The sequence below is a fragment of the Alosa sapidissima genome, chromosome 2 (assembly GCF_018492685.1).
Source record: "Alosa sapidissima isolate fAloSap1 chromosome 2, fAloSap1.pri, whole genome shotgun sequence".
Lineage (NCBI taxonomy): Eukaryota > Metazoa > Chordata > Actinopteri > Clupeiformes > Clupeidae > Alosa > Alosa sapidissima.
The window spans coordinates 27,565,611-27,582,881 of NC_055958.1; the positions used below are offsets into that span (position 1 = coordinate 27,565,611).

Sequence of the window (17,271 nt, forward strand, 5' to 3'; positions counted from 1 at the left end):
ATTAAAAAGGCCTGCACGTAGTGCCAGTCTCCAAAGAAACTGACTTTTGACCAACTGTCACGGACGACAGCAGAAACAGCGGTAGCAGCAGCAACACCAGTAGCCCGCCCTTCGTCGGTCCCCTGCCGGTGGTCTTCAACGGAACAAGTGTTGCTCTCCAATCCCATCAGGCACTGGGGGCCGAGGGCTGTGGAGCGCTGGGAATATGGGAGGCAGGGTCTGCATGGACATGACGTCACTAGATCGTGACCTTGCATCCCTCCGTCCGTGACGGAATACACATCTCAGTAGAGCAGCGTTCCCACTGTGACTGTGTATGTGTGTGTGTGGCTCTGAGGAGGGTCCAGTGTCTGTGTTGTATTGTGTTGCGTTGTTTTGTATTGTATTGAACAGTATGGGGGAAACATGGTGGGAACATGGGTGGGATACTTAATTAATGGGACGAGAAAAGCAGATGTGTTTTGGAGTTCAATCAACTGTACACAGCAGACATTCAACACACACTGGGTCACTAAGGGAGAGAGGGCATGAAAGAAGCCAAATCCAAATATGACCCCTCTTCTCTCGTCCAAGTTCCAAATATGACCCCTCTTTTCTCGTCCAAGTTCCCATTGTCCTCTGACCTCCAAAGACTGTTATGGTTCAACAATGACCGAATCACTGAGGCCAGAAAGTCCAAAGAGTTTTAGATTGGACTTTGTGTTTAGTTTAGGTTTTTGTTGCTTTTCATAACCCAAAACTATCCAAATGGTCATTCTGCCCGAGCCCAAGGCCCAGGAAAACAGCCCAACCAGTCCTGGGACTTCTGATCAGTCTGTACTCCCACATAACCCAAATAAACACACACAGCGCTCAGAAACACAAACAGCCCCGATCATTCAATCCGGGAAACGCATGTGCAGAATGTCAGGGTCCCTCATAGTAAGCTAGGCTGGCGTGGGTGTGTTTATGTGCGTTCTGTCTGGGAGCGAGTGTGTGGAGTGTATTTTTAGAGGCCTGCTACGTGTGCAATCAGCAGAGGGACGTGTGGAGCAGAACGCACACCCAGTACCCCAGACGTATCATATGGACTGGCTATACTACACACACACACACACACACACACACACACACAGTATATACAGCTCTTGTAAGTAAAAAGTATTTTACAAGACTTTTAATAATTTAATAATTATTTTTTAATAATTTTAAATATTCTTAATTTTGAATATGACCGTTAACTCATTCAAATGTCACTCAGCACCGTAGGATGACAGAAACATTGGATTAGATTCAACTTTATTGTCATTGTGCAGAGTACAAGTACAAAGACAACAAAATGCAGTTTGCATCTAACCAGAAGTGCAAAAAAGCAGAAAAGTGCAATGTGATATACAAAGTATAAACAGATGGTGCATAGACTGGGGGCTTAGTTGGTTGGTTGTCACCAGGAAGCAGAGCTAGAGTTCAGTAGGGTGATAGCTGCAGGAAAGAAGCTTCCTCTGAACCTGCTGGTTCAGGTGCAGAGAGACCTGTAACGTCTCCTGGAGGGGAGTGGGGGGAACAGTCTGTGGTTGGAGTGAGAACAGTCTTTGATGATGCTGCGCGCCTTACGAAAGCATCGCTTGCCCCAGATGGCCTCGATGGAGAGCAGTGAGGAACCGGTGATGCGTTGGGCAGTTTTCACCACCCTCTGCAGTGCTTATCGGTCGTAGGAGCATAGCAGTTGCCATATCAAACTGTGACACAGTTGATGAGGATGCTCTCGATGGTGCAGCGGTAGAAGTTCACCAGGATCTGAGGAGACAGGTGGACCTTCTATAGTCTCCTCAGAAAGAAGAGACGCTGGTGAGCCTTCTTGATCAGGGTAGAGGTGTTGAGGGTCCAAGAAAGGTCCTCAGAGATGTGGACACCCAGAAACATGAAGCTGGCGACACGCTCCACCTCAGTCCCATTGATGAGAATGGGGGTGTGTGTGTGCTATCTTTAGACTTCCTGAAGTCCACAATGAGTTCTTTGGTCTTCTTGGTGTTGAGAGCCAGGTAGTTGTCAGTGCACCACAATGTTAGGTGCTGGACATCCTCCCTGTAGGCCGTCTCATCATTATTGCTGATGAGACCAATCACCGTAGTGTCGTCTGCAAACTTGACAATGATGTTAGAGCCATGTACAGATGTGCAGTCGTAGGTGAAGAGGGAGTAAAGGAGAGGGCTCAGCACACATCCCAGTGGCACACTGGTGTTCAGGGTGATGGTTGAGGAGGTGTGATTATCTAACCTAACAGACTCAGGTCTGTTGGTTAGGAAGTCCAAAATCCAGTTACAGAGGGAGGTATTGATGACCAGTTCAATGAGTTTGGTGATCGGTTTGGAGGGGATGATGGTGTTGAATGTTGAAGTCAATGAACAGCATTCTCACATAGGTGTTGCTATTGTAAAGGTGGGGCAGGGCGGAGTGAATTGCTGTAGAGATGGCAACCTATGTGCTGCTGTTCTGATGGTAGGCAAATTGAAAGGAGTCCAGTGAGGGTGGTAAGCAGGTCTTGAGATGGGCCAGGACCAGCCTCTCAAAGTACTTCATGTTGATGGGGGTGAGTGCAACTGGACAGAAGTCAGCTTGTTGCAGTGGAGTGTTTTGGCACCGGCACTATGGTGGTGGTTTTAAAGCACGTGGGGTCAGCTGCCTGGGCTAGTCACAGATTAAATATGTCAGTCCAAACCTCCGTCAGTTGCACAGCACAGGCCCTGAGTACGCGTCTGGGGATACCATCAGGACCAGCAGCCTTACGTGCATTAGTCCTGCTCAATGCCACTCACACATCAGTGGTGGAGAGTGTGAGGGGCTAGTGATCTGCAGAGACCACATCCTTGATGGCCACTTCCTTGTTGTCCCTATCAAAGCGGCCATAGAAATGGTCATCAGGCAAGGAGATGTTAGTGGAGTTAGTAGTTTTGTAATCTGTGATGACCTGGATGCCTTGCCACATGTGTTGGGGGTCAGAGTTGTTCTTGAAGTGGTCCTCAATCCTTAGCTTGTGGTTGTGCTTGGCCTTTTTGATGCCCCTTTTCAGGTTAGCCCTGGGTGAGCTATAGGCTTGAGCATCATCTCACTGTCTGACCTCACTGTTCATCCATGGCTTCTGATTAGGGAATGTGGTAATCCGTTTGAGGGTGCCTCTCCAGTCAGTGTTTTCAAAACGCTGCTGAAGTGCCGATTCAGCTCCCTCTGGCACATCTAAAAATGTGTAGTGGTTTCTTAATTTTTTCTAGAGCTGTACACACACACACACACACACACACAAAGAAAAACATACAGAGGGCATAACACTCGATATGGAACATATAGAACATGCTAGTGTCACAGCTCCCACAAAAACAAAGTGTACACACACAAACAAAATACAAACAGACCCGGTTAATCTTTGCTCTCAAAGTACAACACTCACTTAACATATAAAGAAGAATTGTAGAGAACATTTTGGGATCTGGCTAGCAATAGTGACCAGCGAGACCAGGTTAATTTAACGTCAGTTAACCATGATTTGTTGCCAAATTAATAAGGACGATATTATGAAATTTAACATGATCCATTAGGTCACTATCAGAATTGTAGCCATCTAGTAACCTGTCATTGTGTAATGCTGGATTTAACATATTAGCCTACCTGTTACCTTAGCATAGCATAACGTTCAAACGCATGGGATCCCAGCAAAGCAGCAAGGGCACCGGAGTGAGACGAAGGTTGTCTATGAACAGTCAGACCAACATGCCTGCTGGTCTCATGCCCAGCAACAGACACCATTAGCATCTATTGCAAGGCACATACATTTTTAACAGTGCTGGGCCTACACATTTACGCCTGGACTTTAAACCTTCCTGACCCCCTCTCATTGTGCAAAGGACTTTTGCATGTGAATACACACAGAAGCCCTCACTTACCCACACAATACACACAAACACACACACACACACACACACACACACACTTATACAGTGAACTAGTACCCCTTTGGCCATGGTAACAATGGTTAGAGGGTATAAATATTTAATTCTACTGCACTTGCATGCACTCTGTTTCTGTGCCTCACTCACTCTCTCTCTCAAACACACATAGACACACACACACACAAACAAACACACACACATAGACACACACACACACAAACAAACACACACGTAAGCAGAAGAGCTGTGGCATTTGCACAGGATGGATGAGGCAGGAGGCTAAGCCGCAGTGTATGATGCCAGGGGCTGGAGATTGTGAGGGCACATACACACACACACACACAGGCACACGCACAATCATACACACACACATTTTACTCTGGCCCCCCTAGAGCAGCGGTGGCCAATTACTGCCACTCTCCTGTAGGTACTGGTCACGACTGCCATGGGAAACATGAAGACTCAATCACACACAATGTGTGTTTCCCTTTCTCTGAAACACGTCATATCTTATATATATCTTATCATATAACAAGTCATATCTTATGTATCTCAGGTATCCACATGCTTACACCCACATATGCATGAAGAAATGTTTGCCACTCATGCACCCCCCCCCCCCCCCCACACACACACACACAAACACAAATACACACTTCTATCTCTGTATATCCACACATGCTCAGATGTGTAGAATACTGAGGGGTGTTGGGATTGTTCCGTTTGTTCAACTTGATTATACAGCTGCCACACTGCCCTCTCCATCACACAAACACAACTCAAGAACAGCGGCGCGTGTGTGTGTGTGTGTCTGAGTGGCAGTCATTTCTGCGTCATCTGCTTTAATCATCCCTCTGTTGACTCAGATAGGGAGGAGGGGGTTGCTTGGATGCCTGTGGACTTCACAGTCCATGAAGTGTGAACACACACACACATGCTTTCATGCATGCACACACACACACATACACACACACACACACAGACACACACACACACACACACATACACGCCACACCCATGCACATTCTGAAATACTTAATAAGCGTATAGAAAGGCACTAATTACAAATAACCTGTAATTAAAATCTCTTAGACCGAAACGTCTGACACAAATGTTCCTGGGTATCACACTGCATCTAATCGGCATATGGTCTTTTATGGTCATTTCTCGATTGATTCAACCCCCTCAATAGGTTTCATGTAGGGGATGGTAAGAGGAGAGGGTCACCACTTAGCGATCGGCATTTGGAATATTCCTACCTCTTTATGAAAATAGGTATTGTCAGATGGCCCTTTTGATGCAGCCCAGCCTCCCTCCTTTAAGATGCGTATTGATTGACAAAGCCAGGCTTTCAAAGTCCACTCAATTCTGACGCATCCTGTCTGCGAGTGACTCCCCTGCACGTTGCAAGGTCACAGAGACTAGATTGACCCAGCAGAGTGACACACACACACACACACACACACGCACGCACGCACGCATGCACACACATTCAGAGGAAATGGGTCTGTTTACATACTGATAAAGCAGAAATGCAAACCTCAGCCCTGCACGTCATCCCCAACCCAGGCAGTGGGAACCAGAGCGCTGTGCGGGGTGGGGTCGGGTGTGTGTGTGTGTGTGTATATGTGTGTGTGTGTGTGGGGGGGGGGGGGTAGGGGTCTGAGGCGGGTGCTGTGAAACAGGGACAGGAAGTGACAGGCGTTGGTGTGGCGATGGAGAGTTCATGAACTCATGCGGATGGCCCCCTAGGCTAGTCTTGGGTGTCGATGTGGGGCACTCATCCGATCGATGGGCAGCGAACAGCTGGCAGCTGTGATTGGTGGCCTGCTTGTGCGATGGCCGCTGCTGTGTATTTACAGGAAGCACTGAGAGGAGTGACGACTGAGGGAGGAAATTTGGGGAAAAGTTTGGGGTGTTGTCACCTTTGATGTGCAAGTGATCTGTGGTACACTGTCTGCCATTTGCTAAGTTAATAAACAGGAAAATAAATACTGATGTAGTGATGTACTGATGTTTGCAGTGCAGTCAAAAATGAGAACTGAGATGTGACTCAGACTCAAGCTGCACTTGAATAAAAATAGGAAGCCTCTGGCTCTGAAAAAAAAAATGCATTTATGAGCATCAGGAGGCTCATCCTAAAACCATGATTTTATTTAGTTTCCAAAACTGACCATCAAACTTAGTTCATATGTAAAGTCTCATTTCACTTCATAACAAATGACATCTATGCAGACATCCCAACCTTCAAAAAGTCATTTCAGGGAGGTATCCGAACCCCCCCACCCCCACCCTCTAAAAAAAAAGATACTTAGACACTGGAATACAGATGAATATGTACACCAAATAAGGAAGGCCTATAGATAGAAATTGTGACAATAAAATATGTAGATTACTTTCACTTTTTATTTAAATAATAATAAATAATAATATGTTTATTTTTTATAGCGCCTTTCTCAAACCCAAGGTCACTTTACATAGTAGGAAGGCAAGTAAACACAATAACAAACAAACAAAACAATACAACAAAGACAAGTTATCTGTATGGAGCTACAGTATGTGTTGGATGTGGAGGAGAAGTTGTAGAGGAGAAGTGATCATTAAACAGAAAGGCACAGGCACGAAGAGGTTGGGGGAGGGAGCAGGGGCGGATCTAGAGATTTTTTCCTGGGGTGGTGAAGGGGTGGCATGAGGTTCCAGGAGGGGGGGCCATGGACATTATTCAAAACTTAAAATTCTACGGATTTCATTGAATATGTTTTGTTCTCTACATTACATTACACGAGGTGGGAGGCAAATCGGAGATGTAGCTGATGTTTTGGATCTTAATATGTGAATTTCTTTCTCTGTGTAAGCACTATACTACGGAGCCCCTAAGGGGACATGAGCAAAAAAAAAATCTAAAGTTTAGTTTCATGTGCTCACCTGAAACTTTCATGTGCTCACATGAAACTTTCATGTGCGCACATGAAAGTTTCACGTGAGCACATGAACGTTTTGTGTGCGCACGCAAAACCTTTTCACATGAAACTAAACTTAGATTTTGTTTTGCTTATGTCCCCTTAGGGGCTCCGTACTATACAGTCTGTGTAGTCTGTACTTAAATTATACAGTGTCAAAAAGCAATTCTAAGGGGGTTTGGAGGTATGTACAGAACCCCTAAGGGGACATGAGCAAAAAAAAATCTAAAGTTTAGTTTCATGTGCTCACGTGAAACTTTCATGTGAAAAGGTTTTGCGTGCGCACACGAAACTTTCATGTGCTCACGTGAAACTTTCATGTGCGCACATTCACGTGCGCACATGAAAGTTTCACGTGCGCGCATGAAAGTTTCACGTGAGCACATGAAACTAAACTTTAGATTTTTTTTTGCTCATGTCCCCTTAAGGGCTCCGTAGGTATGTTCTAAAAAATGACCTCTCAAAGGATTTCTTCTAGTTAGTTTTGAAGGAATATGGATACATTTATAAAATAAGCCATCAATAGATTTAGGTTATATGGATTGAAACAAGATTCTGATGATTTGGGGGTATTTTTAAAACATGACCCCTCAAATGATGTCTTCTAGTGAGTTTTGAGGGAATATGGACACTATTTAGTCATACAAAATAAGCCATCAGTAGATTTAGGTATCTGAAATGAAGAATTCTAATGCAGGATTGTTGCAATGATAACCATGACTCTGACTGTCAAAACATTTCCATCTGATTCAAAAAAGACTCAAGTCAAGAGTCAAGTTAGTACCTTCTTAGTCAAAACATTCTTTTTGGATTTATTATAGTACAACAATTTAAAATGTACATAACAAGAATGTAATTATTAATCTACCACCTCACTAATAAACCTGCAAACACACACACTGGTGGACAGTAACTAAGTACTGGGTATGGGTATCTAATTCAATTATTTCATTCTTTGGAAGGTTTTTACTTCAACCCCCACTACAATTAAAGGCCAAATATCTTCAGGGATTAGAAACGGTTCAAAGAATGAAAATGAAAACCGGAAACGAACAGTTTTTGGAAGGACGAAACTGAAAACGGGAGCAAAACCAATTGTTCCGGAGTGAAAACATCATTTTCAATTTTAGATAACCGGTTAATAACGGTATTTATCATTCCTATTAACCTTTGTTTAAATATTATTCAAAACTCCATATAGGCTTGGAAAGTCACCTGCCCACACAGTGTTCCCCAGACCCCTTATAAGATGAATTTAGTCAGATGTTATGAATCGGTATCTCCCCTGCATAATTGGCTAGAACTACTAGTTGATAAGAAAAGAATATTAATATCCAACACTATCGAACTGCCTTTTTCAAGTATGTAGTCTAAATTACTGAAACAATTTGTGAAATAAGATACCAGACACTAGGCAAATATTTATAGGCCTGTCATACAGTTGGTAGCACCATACATAGGTTAGGCTATTGCAAGGCTTAAAGCAAGGACATTTTCTGTGCCTGAAGTTAGGCTATTATTTATTATTTAAGACCTAATATTATATAGGTATTATAATATTATGATATCAAATAATGTTTTTGCTCAGAACGAACCTAAATGGAAATCAGTCCCCCTCAGTCCCTGATCTTTAGTGCCAAATTATGTTTTGCCATTCACAATCTAGGCTACTCACTCACTCAAAAAGTGGTGAATAATGAAGTACTGTACATGTAGTTACTGTATTAAAGTACCTTTATAAATATCCTATTAAGAAACGACCTCAAACACGAGTGAACAAGCAACATGTTAATTTCTTGAGGACATAAACTCCTGTGCTTGTTGGTTCATCTACCAGCAAAGATTGAAATCTATCACCCAATGAAACTGGAAGATTTAACTGGAATCTAAGCAATTACATCTCATGCACAAAGCTTCATATGTGATGTGCTTTGACATCATCAAACGTCTAGTCTAGTAGCCTATTCTGAGTAGGGCTTGTTTGAAAATAGTACTTTTACTTATTGTGATTGAGTAGAATTTCAGTCATGTAACTGTAGGCTACTTTTACTTGTGTAGATTGATTTACACCATTTATGAAAAGAAAGGAAAAAGAAAAACGCAACCAAAGGTTATAAACTAGCGACACACACAAATAGACTAACGTTAAGCTACGCATGAGCATGCCCTTATTATCTGACCTGACCATCATCGAAAAATTCGATGAGACAAAGTCTTGCGGCTGTAAATGACGTAGACTAACAGTGAGGTTGTTGCCAGGTTAACTGATTTATGGACTGACGGTCTGATTATGGACTTTTTCGACTTGGTGGTCAAACTTACCACTTAGATGTAGGCCTACAGACAGTTGACACATAGTTGCATGCACTGTGCAATCTGCTGCCAATGGTGAAATTTTGCGGGGGTCACTGCGCTGCACTTCTCACAGTTCTCAGACCAACATGTATGAACATAAAATATACTCTGATTAATAAATGGGGTGGCAACAGGGGGGACACAGTGGCAAGACTGTGTCCCAGGGGTGGCAGTTGCCACCCTTTGCGACCCCGTAGATCCGTGCATGGGAGGGAGTTCCAGAGTTTGGGGGCCAAGGCACTGAAGGACCTGCCACCCAGGGTGGAGAGTCTGGAGTGGGGGATAGGTTAGGATAGGTAGGATAGGTAACAAGAGGTTTTGGTCAGAGGATCTAAATGAGCGGGAAGGAGTGTAAGGGGTCAGGAGGTCGCAGATGTAGGGGGGAGCAAGGTTGTGGAGAGCTTTGAAGGTGAGTAGTAGTGCTTTGTATTTGATCTGGGACGGAATTGGTAGCCAATGGAGTTGATGGAGAATGGGGGTGATGTGTGCTGAACGTCTGGTATGGGTGAGGAGCCTGGCTGCAGAGTTTTGAATATACAGTATTGTACTCTTTGAAGGGTTTTAGTGGGGAGACCAAGGAAAAGTGAGTTGCAGTATGCACACTATGCAAGATTTTCACCATTATGAAGCCAATTTGATGGTAAACGAACTTGTAATAGGCGAATCGTTCACCTAGCATAACTATACAGCATCGACGTAGCGAGTTCCTACCGAGAAAACCAGCCATACAACTTCCAAGAGTGGCGCCCCGCCAAAACTCGCAAGAATCTGAAACATTACCTTGTCAGTAAATATAGCTGGAGATATTTGGAGATAGTTTTTGCCTGTTGTTAATCCTTCACCTTCACAACAAAAGCATTTGCATTGTGTACAGGGGGGATAAGTCACAAAAAGTTTGCTATTTACAATAGCAGAGTAACATATACATCGCGACTCTAGAGGGAGCTCTAAACTCGCCAAAAATACCTAAACCTGCATAGTGTACCTTTAAGCTCCTTATACTATTTATGTCAAGGCAGAGTGTCCCAAAAAAGGAAAATACTGTATAAGACTCATTTCACTTCAGACTACACGCAAGTGTAGGTAAAATATAATGAGAGTATTGCACGCTGCACTGTTTGTAACAGTGAATTTAGCAATCCCCAAGGCCAGTTTAATAATTGCAAAATACATGTTTAGGTGAGTTTAACAAATGTCATTTGATGGGCATATTATTCAGGCAGGCCAATACTAGATGGCTAGTTGCCAAGGCATGAAAAGACCAAACTCCTTAGACCTGTTTAAATTCGCAATGGAATATAGATAATTCAGTTCGGGAGAAAAGAGCCCGCCTAGCCTGACGAACCAGACCCACATCAAGATGTAGTGTCTGGGAACTCACCATTAGCAGTGCTCAATCCAGTGCTCAATTCCCTCTGCCCGCAATAGGATAGCGCTAGGCCTGCAACTCATGAGTCCCATGCACTTTCCCACCAGCGGAGTTAGTTGGCTAGTTGATCAAACTTAAAAAAAAGCTTAACTCCAGTCGCTGTTCGCCAGCAGCAGCATCCATCTTTTTTGTTCTCAAGTAGCAGGGAATTCACACGGAACCGTTGCAACTCTGTCGTCATTATGTTAAGCCCGCCCACCAACTCTAAACACGATGTGATGCTAGACTACCCTGGCTGCCGCTAGGGTGCGTCTAGATTTCTAGGCTAGAGCCCGCCCACTCAGAAAACTGAACTGTCTCTCTCCCTTTCTGTCGTATGCGCGCTACACTCAGATGCACACGCGATTTGGAGCAAAAGGATACTTCTATACTCTTTGATGTGGAGCATAGTCTTGGCCTCGCGATATCAATGCGAGAGATTGACATGTAAAATACTTCATGAGAGTTAAGCAAATTGAATCAAGAATTGTTGACACAAACTTGGTTAACATACAGTCAGATAATTAACTTTCGGTGTTGACGGCTCAGTCACTAATAGTTTGCCCAGGCTCATCCTTGTCCCGCCGGGCAAAACTACCCAAGCTAATATTTGGACAGGTTTGTGTGTTTCAAAGGTCCAGCCAATTAGCCCAGTCAGACAGGCTACAGTCAACAGGCGACAGGGCTCCAGCTTAGGTTCATCTGAAAAAAACAACAATGAGTATGAATATTTGGTATCAAAGCAGGTTTGTATCTCTCTTTACATTATCCTGGCAATGGAATTCATCCTGCAGTCTGCAGTTTCAGTGAAAACCTTTTTGGAGAATTGAAACTCCACTTGAACTCTTGACCAACTACTTTAAACTTGACTCATACTCATCCCATTAAGACCAGACTTTTTTTTATGTGTCTCAGGTTTACCCTTAGTCAAGGAAAAAAGCACTCATAGCTAATGAAGGGGAATGTTGAGACTCTTAGGGTGTAGTAGGTTTGACAAGATGAAAAGAAGGAGGCTCGGTGGATTAGTAGTATTTAGCTGGGATAAAGCAGAAAGGTTTCTTGATGGAACACCAGTGTCCCTAAAGGACTTGTTGAGCTTCCACATACTCTCTCGGGCTGATACTTTAAATCACATTACATACAGAGCTGAAACAAGAATTTCATACAGACACACACACACATAACACCGTTAACGTTGAAGAACTCTGCAATCTCACGGAGCAACAAACTGTCCCTGTTAAAAGTCCACCGAGTTGCTGATCTGCAAGATCGCCCACGACTTCAGACTGTTATGCTTCCAATGCTTCCAGTGATCTCCAGACTGCAGCCTACAAGGCCTAACGTTAACGTTAAATCCTCCAGGTTGATCTGAAGACACAGCTGTGCACCATTATCACTGCCATTGGACTGACTTGGACTAAGTTAAAGGGGTGGTTCAGGATTTTGGACATAGGACCTCATTTCCAAGTTAACAAGTGTGATATTTATCAGTGGAGACCGTTTTCAACATGTTTCATCCAGTCCTTCTAGTTGCAGAATTCGCAGGTGCTAGGCTAGAGCAAGTCATCAGTATGTGTTATGAAACGTGTTGAAAACAATCTCCACTGAGACACTTGTACATAATAATTTGGAACGGTGCATTTTGAGTTTTTTATTTTTGAAAAAAAATAAAAATAAATACTTTTATCATTGGGAGGTTTGTTCAATACAATTCTAATTATACTCTTAACGGTTGATGATTTGAAAATTATACTGACTGTCATTTGCATCAACTATTTAGGAAAATCTGAGAAAAATGTATAATGTAAAATATATGTTTAACTTTGATGACTTTGAAGGTGAAGGAAGTGTGAGAAGAATTTCTATGTGAACCATCTATCATACGAGTTACAAGATTCAGTTCGATGGCTAACGTCACAAAGTTAAGTGTGAGTTTGCGCAGTACGATGGCAAGCCAACTGAAAAAACCTTCAGTTCCCTCCCATTGAAAACGACGGAGTCTGTTCGTCTATTTCTTTTACTGTCTATGGGCAGAGGGGATGAAGCCTGGGGCAGGCTGGGAAGACATCTTGATGAGGTCAGACTTGGAGAGGTCCATCTGGATGACCTCCCAAAGCCTCAGGCGATGGCCAGAGGACAAGCTCTCTAATACTCCAAGAACCTCTGTCAGCATAGGCCCTAGGACCTTTCTCTCTCTCTCTCTCTCTCTCTCTCTCTCTCTCTCTATCCTCCTGTCTTATCACTATCTCTGTCTATTTCTGTCCTCACTCTCACAAACTGATTGATTCTGTACGAATCAGAGTGACTAACTTTGACCGAGAATGTTTGTTTTTAAACAGTTTCAGATTTTAACATTTGCTATGCTTGTTTTTTTTTTTTTCTCAAAGAACCTTGACCTGAGGAGATCTTTTGAACTTTTGTATCGAAATCTCACACAGTTTGAGTAATCTCTGGAGTGTTTGGGGCTGTCCTTGGTGACGTGACTAGTACAGAAATAATCCCTGTGAGACACACCAGAGTATCTCATTCTCCCTTATGATCAGCACCCTTGAGTCATATAGCATCTGAAAAGTGGCTTGCGTGAAAAGGGTGACAAATGTTTTTTTTTTTCTTTTCGGTGTGAGGTAGGGGTGTGTGATCACTATATTTTCTGTGATTTTGTCGATAACAATAATTATGCAATATTTTGCATCCTTAAAAAAAATACACTTTCATACAATCATAATTGTTCTTTATTAATGACATTAATGGAAACAACATATTAAGGACAAAGTCTCAACTATTTACTTCAAACTGAATCATTCAAATAAAATAAGCAGGAAACAGGAAAACACTGTACCAAGTATTAGCCTAATGAACGGTCAGAGAGTCATCATTTCCTTCTGAATTTCAAAAGGCGTACAGTATGTGGCTCTGTGCATACATTTGACCACACGCTATCAGAGCAGCTAAAAAGGTTCATGTAACATGGCCCTGTCTTCCTAACCATATAACACTTAACATATCAATACTTTTTTGTATTTGAAATATATAACAAACATGTATCAGAAATAATGCCCATCCCTGCAAGCACATCAAGGATTATCAACACTTTCAACTGGCAGTGTGAAGGTAGAAAACCAGAATAAAAGTTTTAGAAAACCAATAAAAGTGACAAAAGTGACATCCCCCCCCCCCCCCCCCCCCCCCCCCCACCAAAAGCCCAACACACCTGTGCTTTGTCATTGTTGAAAACAGACCTGCAACTTTCTACTTTAAATAACTAACTGAATTACTCACACTAAGGAGAGCCTGGATAGAGGTGCATGTGGTGGTGACACAGAGCAGGCATCAGTCCATATGCTGTTAGGATGCTTAAGATTATAGGATCTATGGTTAATGCTACACATGAGCTGTCTCTAGATTCACCCCACCCCCTTCCCCAAATATACCAGTAAAGATTTATAACATGTTATCCATCACATCATGACCAGCGTGATTTGCCCTTCACATAGTCTGAATTCAGAATCTGGATACCAGGTCCAGCCACTGGGCTGAGAAGAGGACTGCAGTGAACAGATTGCAAAGTTTGTAAAGGTGATGACACAAAGGGGCAACGTTTTGAACGATGTTGCTGGGCAAATGTAAATGGTACCATGTGTTCTGATTGGATGCGCATGGCAATTGGCCTATTGGGGAAAAAAATGCTCCTAAAAAAACAAACCAAAATTATGCCTTATATCAATGGGAAAGTTTAACATTGCCAAAAAGTTGTATAATGTATCATCATCTTTACAGTGAGTTTCTCGGAGTCGTTGTGCGTGAGATTAGGGCTGGTTCCCTTGACTTGGCCTTGACTTGGCTTTGTGCCATCCCCAACTCTGAACGCGTGGGTGTATTTACAGGTGAGATGTGGTATTTGTGGGCGAGCGTTTGGGCTTCCCTGAGGGATTAGGGCTCTTGGCTGGGGCCTGGGACCCAAGGGAGAGGCCCTGGGCTAAGCCAGGCTATTTCCACTCTGCCACGAGTGGCCAAGACAACGTGTGAAGTCTGGCACTGACGTGTACTTCAAGTCCCTACTTTTCTTTTACCCCACCTTGCAGTCTCTCACTCTCTCTTACACATAATGCAGAAAAACACTCATTTTTTTATCTCAATATGAAGCACAAACTTTTCCACTTTCTTGTATTGCTATCCCCATTCTTCTTTCCTTATCTCCCTCTTTACCCTCCCTGCATTTTTAAAAAACGTATCCTCATACAAACACACGCACACACACACACACACACACGCACACACACAGGCTCAGCTGAGGTGTCAGTGGACGGCTTACGTTGCTGCTGCAGAGCAAGCTGAAAGTAATACCCACCGCGTTAACGTCATCCCTCTGTGCTTGTGCGTGCATGAGAGATTGTGTGTAAGTGTGAGAGAACGACAGAGGCAGGGACAGAAAGAGAGACACAAAGAGAGAAAGAGAGAGAGAGAGAGTGACGAACAGAGAAAGACAGAGACAAGATATATGAACATTTTAAGGTTTAATAACTTAAATTGGAGACTCACGTTAAGTATAGCCTACTCAAACCAAATAGCAAAGAAAGCATCTATTTTATATTGCATATATTCTGTATTTATAAATCTTAAATCTCTCATCCATTCCAATCCTCTGGTTTTGCCAATGAAAACATTGTGCTTTTCAGACTATGGCAATGTTCTGTGGGAGACGTACAGGCCAAATTCATTCTGATTGCACCTGCACTAGCACACTGTCCAGTTTCATTAGGTTGATATAGTGCTAAGGTCAGGGTGACCTTGGACTAGCAGCTGGCTAACAGGTTCCAAACAACGCACAGACGCAAACACATTTATAAACACATCTAATAGATGCTTTGAGATTGCCTGACCTTCCCTTTAAATAACCCAATCAATTCTCACATCTCACAACAGAAATGGAGTCTATGTGTCCTTTGAAAAGCAATCATCTGATTTAGAGAAATAAACATACACACACACGCACACACACACACACACACACACACACACACACACACACACACACACACAGGACTTTTCTGGAGGAGGATATTTTCCTTGCATTCTCTCTCATCCTCCCATTAGCCGCAGTCAGAAAGCCTCAGGGATGCTTCCCTTTTTACCTGCCCCCCCCCCCCCCTTCCATCCAGCTGGGCTGAAGAGGATGACGTCAGTACCGTCACGACAGCATGGGGGGAGAAGGGGGGTGGGGGTGCCGCAGAGGAGGCAGAGAAAGGGATGGGAAGCGGTAAAGAGAAAAACAGGATGTAGGCACACATAGGAGAGAGGAGAACCAGAGCGGGGGGGTTACGGGGCATGAGGGGAGGGCAGGGGTGCCGAGAAGGAACGGTATGTACATTACAAGATTTTACAGCACAGCACAGACTTATCTGATTAGCCCAAGAGAAAGAGAGAGTGAAAGGAGGGACAGAGGGAGGGAGAGAGAGAGGGAGAAAGAAAGAGAATGAGAGAGAGAGAAAGAGAGAGAGGAAAATGAGAATCAGAAAGCGGAGGGAGAAGGAGAGGAAGGACGCTTGGAAACTGAGACCAATCCTATAGGACTGGAACAATTAGAGGGCATTGTGAATATTGCCGCAGGCACTTTCATCTCCTCTGACCAAGTGACCTTTTAGGTTGCAAAGAAAGCAGACGTCAGACAGATGTTTGGAGGAAGCGAAAGGCCAAAGCTGAGCAGAGAGAGGAGGCCATTTGTTGCAGTAGCTGGGAAATGGAGGAATCATTATGCTGTGTTTGTCATCCGGTTAAAGAAAAGCTATGTGTTCTCTATGGGATCATAGCTGGTGCAGGCAAAAAGGTCATACACTATCAATAGCAGCACTGCTGAAATCAATGGCGTGTTGCTATTGCTATAAGCACTTTAGAAAGTGTGGAGCACTAAGTATTTCAAATGGGTAGAATGTACAGGGTGACCACACCCACACACATGCACACTGACGTACACACACACACACACACACATACACACACATATGCACTGACACACGCACACACACACACACACACACTGATGCAGATACACACGCACACAAACACACACACAAACATGCACGTATGCACACACACACACACATCTAAGCAGACAGTAAAGCACATCATAGCAACCCACAGATGCTTCCAGGAGGCCTCTAGCGCCCTCCCAGACGAAAGCCATGTAGTGCAGACAGAGGTCAGGTCAGCTTATCATCAGAAACAGGAGCAGCAGTGGCCTCTGAGGCCTTCGTCTCTGCAAACACCGGTCAGTGTGAAACACAAATGCTTAATGTCAGAAATAGGGCACCTGTGGTTAAAGCATGTTGAAGAGTTAATCTAGCTGCGAGCTGCTAGCATAATGTGTGAATGCACTTTCATTATGTTCATTCTTCATATTTTTTTTTTGTCATTTACAGGAACATTTTATCTCAGCCCCAGTCTTTCCTCAGCAGGTATCGAGGACATGGTCTTGATCAACATGATTCAGCCTGTACTACACACACGCGCACACACACACACGCATGCACACTGACTCCACACATAGCTGCTTGATAAGAAGCATGCTGCCTTTTCCCCCACCTTTCAAACACACCCACACTCACCCACGTTTACCGTAATCTCTCCC

General features: G+C 43.6%; 1 long non-coding RNA gene across 1 annotated transcript; it reads left to right on the forward strand.

The window, feature by feature from the left end:
* Positions 1–2,936: 2,936 nt before the first annotated feature.
* Positions 2,937–3,279, forward strand: LOC121698529. The gene is made up of 2 exons (XR_006026785.1): positions 2,937–2,980; positions 3,011–3,279. It is a non-coding gene; the product is annotated as an uncharacterized LOC121698529 (long non-coding RNA).
* The last annotated feature ends 13,992 nt before the right edge of the window (positions 3,280–17,271 follow it).